This window comes from Myotis davidii, unplaced genomic scaffold (assembly GCF_000327345.1).
Source record: "Myotis davidii unplaced genomic scaffold, ASM32734v1 scaffold1330, whole genome shotgun sequence".
NCBI lineage: Eukaryota > Metazoa > Chordata > Mammalia > Chiroptera > Vespertilionidae > Myotis > Myotis davidii.
Genome location: NW_006283826.1, coordinates 1,079,860 through 1,086,007, shown reverse-complemented (window position 1 = coordinate 1,086,007; position 6,148 = coordinate 1,079,860). Strand labels below are relative to the sequence as shown.

General features: G+C 36.5%; 1 protein-coding gene across 3 annotated transcripts in view; it reads left to right on the top strand.

Moving 5' to 3' along the window:
* Nucleotides 1-6,148, top strand: part of MED13L (mediator complex subunit 13-like) — a 248,346-nt gene that overhangs the window by 95,157 nt on the left and 147,041 nt on the right. The window contains exon 1 of one of the 3 annotated variants that reach the window (XM_015567549.1): nt 4,039-4,130. The exons of the other annotated variants lie outside the window; for them this stretch is intronic. The gene's annotated coding sequence lies outside the window, so the exon portion shown is untranslated. Of the gene's footprint in view, nt 1-4,038; nt 4,131-6,148 lie in introns of those variants that run through there. 3 annotated transcript variants of the gene reach the window in all.

Here is a 6,148-nt window from a genome sequence, read left to right as displayed (position 1 = left end):
CGTCCTTCATTCCTTTCCCTATCCCTTCTGCCTTTCTCCCCTCCCCTCCCCTCCACCCTTGCTCCTTCCAATGGTATTGTATCATCTATTTACCATTTTTTCCTTATTGCCAACAAGAGACATAGGAAAGGAACTTAACATTTCCCACTCACTCATCTCTTAGCCAAGCCCCTCTCACTGCTGTTTTCTCTGTGCCTTTATTCATGTTGTATCCTCTGCTCAGGTCATCTTTGTTCTTCCATCTCTCCTTAATCTCTCTATTTCCTGATTCAAATTTTTACTTGTTTTTCAAGGTCTGGTTAAATATTGTTGGAAGATTTGGCATGTTGAAACTTCTATCACAAATACCAGATACTGATCTTTAAGTTGCTTATTTGTTCAGTCACAAACCATTTGACTTTTTGGACATAGCCTGGGCTCTTCTTTATAAAGCTACCTCTCTTTGTCAAATGATAGTTAAAAAGCTAAAACATGGAAGCATGCAGCACAGATAGAATCACAGGTAAATCAAACATATTTCTTGATTATCTAATGTGGAATTTTTTTTAGGGTTGTGTACGGGAGGTGTATTTAACAGTAAGACATGATTGTGGAACTCTTGGCAGCTCCTTCTGATAAGCCTTTGATCTATTGGGGTGTAAGACTTATTGTATATAGTTGATTATCATATATGACAAAATGTGACAAGTTTTGTATACAAACAATCAAGAATGCCTTGAGAAGTCAGGAAAGAAATTAATTTCACTTGGAGGGATATGAGGGAAATTTTATTGAACACATAGCATATTAGTGAGCAAAGACAAGAGCAGGATGTTCTATTTCAAGTACATGGTACAGTGTATGAGCAAAGATATGAATGTATAGGGTATATTCAAAGTCTCTAAAATGAATTACTAGTGGGTGAGAATGTACAGACAGAAGGAAGTTCACAGAGAAAACTTAAATAGGTGGGGCAAAAAAACCCCCAAAAACCCAGTTCTAAGATCATTGAACTTGATTTTTAGGCAGTAAAAGTTTTTACACAAAGGAATGACATGATCAGAGCTGTGTTTTAGTAAGATAACTTGGGAAATGGTGAGAAGAATGGATCAAAGACAATAATAGGGAACAAATTTATATGGGATACTGAAGAGGAGTAAAAGATTTCAAAATGTGGTATTGATTGGGCAGACACTGTATCCACTTCTCTCTTTTCTCCAGAAGGTGCATTTAACTCTAGTACTTCCTCTTCCTTTTACTCTCCTCTCCCCAAGATAACAAAATAAAAATAAGCTACTTTTATTATTATTTTTTAAATCCAGGGTGGTTTTAGTTAGAAATGCGGAGCAACTTAGTGGGCAGGCATAAATAAGCAAACGAGTTTTGGTATAGATTGTCAGCCTGTTACATCACGTCTTTGCTGATTTTATCTTTATTTGATCATCACGTAAAGCATTTCTTTGCTGTTGGCATAGAGTTTTTCAGACTTGATTCCCTCTGTTTTTCTTTTTGAGAGACCTGTAATAGCTCTCCTCACTTTATAGGAGAGAAATGTAATTCACACTTACAAAGCTTCACCAGCAACACATTATGTAAATAACTTTATTGCATAGTTCCATAAAAACATATTTAGTGGTTCTTTAATGAAACAAATACTAGAGGCCGATGCACGAAATTCGTGCAAGAGTAGGCCTTCCTTCCCCTGGCTGTCGGCACTGGCTTCCCTCTGGCACCTGAGGCTTGGGCCTCCCTTTGCAGGGGCGATCATGGGGCAATAGCTGGGCCCCCGACCAATCTCATCACACCCGCCTCGGCTGGCCTGGCACCACTGGGTGTCATAGTGTGGTCCTGGATGGTCGTCCAGATGGTCGTCCGGATGGTCATTCTGCTGTTGGCCGTTTGGTCGATTTGCATATTACTCTTTTATTATATAGGATAATTGTTAAGGAGAGAATTGAGAGTTACTAGTACACTGAAATTAAAGAAATAAACTTGATTTTTAAAAATACTATTTTCTTTCCTTAACTTTCATGTAATTAAATAAATGAATAGGTTTGTATAGGTATATGCATACATATGCATGAATGAAAACAAATGACTTTTAACACTAAATGTTGCCAAATTTGACAGCTATAGCGAAGTGAGGTGCTGCTTTGAGTATGTGAAATGATACATGATATTAGAGCTTTAGAAACAGACTATTCTTTGCATTTGTAGTAGGAAAAGAAAAAGCTGTTTTTGATAACTTTTTGACTCACTAACATTTCATTTTTGTCAAAACCTGGTATATTATATTGCATTAGCCACTCTTTTTTCAATAGTACAAGCTTTCAAATTAAGCACAGAGTTTGCATAGTAAATAGTTGTTGAATATTAGTTAAATGGATATATGTCTTACTGTCTCTGATGGCATGGATCCAGGGTGTATTATTTTTCTTATTTCTCTAGTAATACCTTCTTGCACATAGTAGACATACCATAAATATTTGAGAGAAAGTTGTCTTTGTTGTAATAGGCAAATATTTGGTACTTTTTGTGTATACTTTTAGACTATGGCCACTCTTCATGAGTTGGTGCTATTTAAAGTAATTTTTATCAACATTTAAAGTAATTTTCTTGCTGGCATTTTAAAAACTTGTCACAAATAGGAAAGAGTACATTTTTTCTTATTTGTTGAATTGTTTAGCTATTGCAGAGAATCTGGAACCTGCTGTTAAAACTTGTTACTATTGTGTTGGGAATTTAAAAACTTTTCCCTCAATAATTGATAAAGTATTCTAAGCAGTTACTCAGGAACTACTATATGCTGTTTACTCTGAAACCAAATAGCAGCAGGAGAGAACATAGAAGAATCTCAGGACTGGAAGGGAACTCAAAGGTGAGCCTAGACCAAGCATCCAGCTGCCTTGGGACTCAGCTCCAGAAAATCCACCTTAAGTTGTTTTTCAGCCTGTGATAAGGAAAGCTTTGTAGCAAATCTTCGTAAGTATTCTTTATTAAAGGATACTTAGTGATTAAGTGTCAGGAGTCCTTGTATCAGACAGGTATTAATTTGTTGATCTATACATGAGGTTGATAAACCAATTTTATTTAAATGACCTTAGGAAGATAATGGGATCATAATATGAAGTTAGTGTACTGACAACAGAGTGCTCTGCCATGCTATGTTGTTAGACACAGATTCATGTAATGACCTTCGTAAGTGTAATGGGATGAATTAAGTGGGGCAACTACATGGCAGAAACACTGCAGTGATGTCGTGAAGTGCAGTTTGAAGTGGTATAGCATAGATGTTGTCTATTAGATAGCAAATAATTAAATATCTGAGATTTATTAGCATGCCACAGGCTAACTGCTTATGTGCACAGACTATCAGAATCTTTTATGGAACATTTACTCTTACTGTTTTAGGTACCTTTAGATATTATCTCAGTTAATCCTTAAATGTCTCTCCATGAAGTAGCTGCAGTTTTAAATATGATTCATTTATAGTGGCTACTCATAGTGAATTCATAGTAAAAAGTACAGCTGGTGAATTATATATATAAAAACCTAAGCAACCAAACGACCAGTTGATTGGTCGCTGTGAAGTGCACTGACCACCAGGGGACAGATACTCAATGCACAGGATTGGGCTCCCTGTTGTCTGGATCAGGCCTGTGGGGATCGGACTGAACCCGGTTATCCGACATCCCCGGACTGTGAGAGGGCACAGGCCAGTGAGGGACCCCACCAGTACACGAATCCGTGCACCAGGCCTCTAGTTAGTTATATTAGCTAAATTGATTAACCATTAACATAGAGGATATATATTGAGAATGCTTTGAGCAAAAATTCCATGTTTTGGGGTAAGTTCTCTTATTAAAAGATTTTTGTGTGTGAAAATAGATTTTGGTTAAAGATTCTCAAACCAAACTCAGTGTTAGAAACATGAAGAATTTCAGAAAAGGAATCTGAAATTACTCTTAGTGTTGGATGTTGGGAGCTGAGGGCTGGAGACAGGGTTTTTCAGGAATAATTGAGCACCAACTTTTCTTTCTCACCCTAGGTGAGGATGTGACCTTGTTGATGCTGAATTAGATTTAAGAATCAGGAGTGTCTATTGTCAGACATTAATTTAAATGAGTCATGGTGTGAGTATTTCATAAATGGTGAGTTAAACATTTGGAACAGTAGAATAGCAAGAATTTCTCATCTTAGTCAGGACCCTTTCTTGAGTGTGGCATATGGAACCCAAGGGAGAAGGAAAAGGCAAGCAAAGATACACTGCATATGTGCCTATTCTGTGGCTCTGTGTAGCCACCTGGCTTTTATTAAGTTCTGTAGCGCTGGCTAAATAATTGGGAATCTGAAGGAGGTGTATGTGTGTGTGTGGTCTCTTTTAGCTAATCCATAACCTGTTTTTATAATGGTAAAAATTGCTATGATTTTCTTTGTGCTTGGAAATAGATTTTGTATACTCATTTTATATTTTTTAGTATTTGTAACTTTAATATTTGTCCAACTTCTAATATGTTGTTTATGGATGCATCAGGGTTCAGAGACATGAAGAAAGTATTCTCGGTTTCTCTTCTTTTCTTGCCTCTTCAACCCCCTGCAGTTTGCTTATTGTATAGCAATAGATAGCAAGCATGGTGGTTATATATCTCTAGCTTAGACCACAAAATCAATTAATGCATAATTTAATTGAAGCATTTTAGAAGAAGGGAGGTCTCAGATAAGAATAATGGAGGTGAGTTAGTTCCAAGTGGAAGTGTAAATTAAGGTACTATCAACTGTTATGGGCAAGTTGGAAACCTAACTGGTATATTTAACATTTCTGTAAGAGAACAAAGTTTTGAATTCCAAGTCAGTGATTTACAAATAATGTTGGAACATAGCCCATTTGTAGTTGAGATCTGTCTAAGCCAACTTTACAGAAGCAAGGGTATGCATAAATTTCCATGGCTCTGGTGATAATTGCTTCTTTTTAGTTAATTTGTGACCAAGAAATAATATTGTGTTGTATTTCATTTGTTATATGCATTAAATGTGGTATAATTTTCTGTGTACATTGATGTGGCAAAGTAGCACATGGCCTCATTTATTTTGACACCAAGAGAGGAAGAAAAATACTCAGCGTTGGGTAAATTCTAAAATTTCTCTTTGTGTTCTGCTCCCCCACTTTCAGAACAAAAACAGACAATACAGGCAAAACACAAACAAGAACCTTTTCCAAGCAATTTTGTAACTTTTTTGGGGGAAATATGTACAAGTATGCCATGTGAAAAAAAATGCTCTTGCCACATTTTACAATTAAGAAGTGACAGTTGCTCTAGTCCGGTGGCTTAGTTGGAGCGTCGTCCATACATACACCAGAAAGGTTGCAAGTTATAATCCTGGTCAGGGCACATACCTAGGTTGCGGTTCCAAGCCAACCAGTTGATTGTTCCTCCCTCCCTCTCTCCTTCCCTCCCTCCCTCCCTTCTTCCCTTTCTCCCTTCCCCCCTCTTTAAAATCAATAAACATATCCTTGGTGAGGATTTAAAAAAAAGAGGTGTCAGTGATCAGAGATGGCTTTATCACATGTGTGTTTAGTTTAGATGCTAAATCACTTTCTAGGAGGTTAATCATAATACTGATCATCCTGACAGAGGACATGTGAGAATTTTAGAGGCATACTATATTTGGAAAGTTTCCTGAGGTTCTTTGGTATTTCCATCTTTTGCCAAAATGTTTATTCTACAGTGTGTAAACAGTAAGGAAAATAAAATAAATCTGGGCATTTCATAATCAGTGGTTAGCTACTTATGTAGCTCAAAATTAAGCAATCAGCACCAATTATAGAGTCACTTGGTGGAGAGCAAACCTGTAATTCTTTTTCACTCTGAAGCCAACAGAGCCTGAACCCACAAAGCTTGTCAGTAGATAAGATAAAAAATAGGCAGTTTTGAATTTACTTGCTTGATCTAAGCATAAGGAAGAGCTTGACTGCTTGCAATTCTGTTCTCTAAATACACTGTAAAAATAGTTCTAATTTAAAAAATATATCATTTTAACATGATGGCCAGTGTAACATATTTAGCTTCAATTCACATTGCTTTAAAATGTAGGTATTATAAAAGTGTCACTTTATTTTTATACACACATACACACACACATGAATTGTGCATACTTGAACTTAAAAATA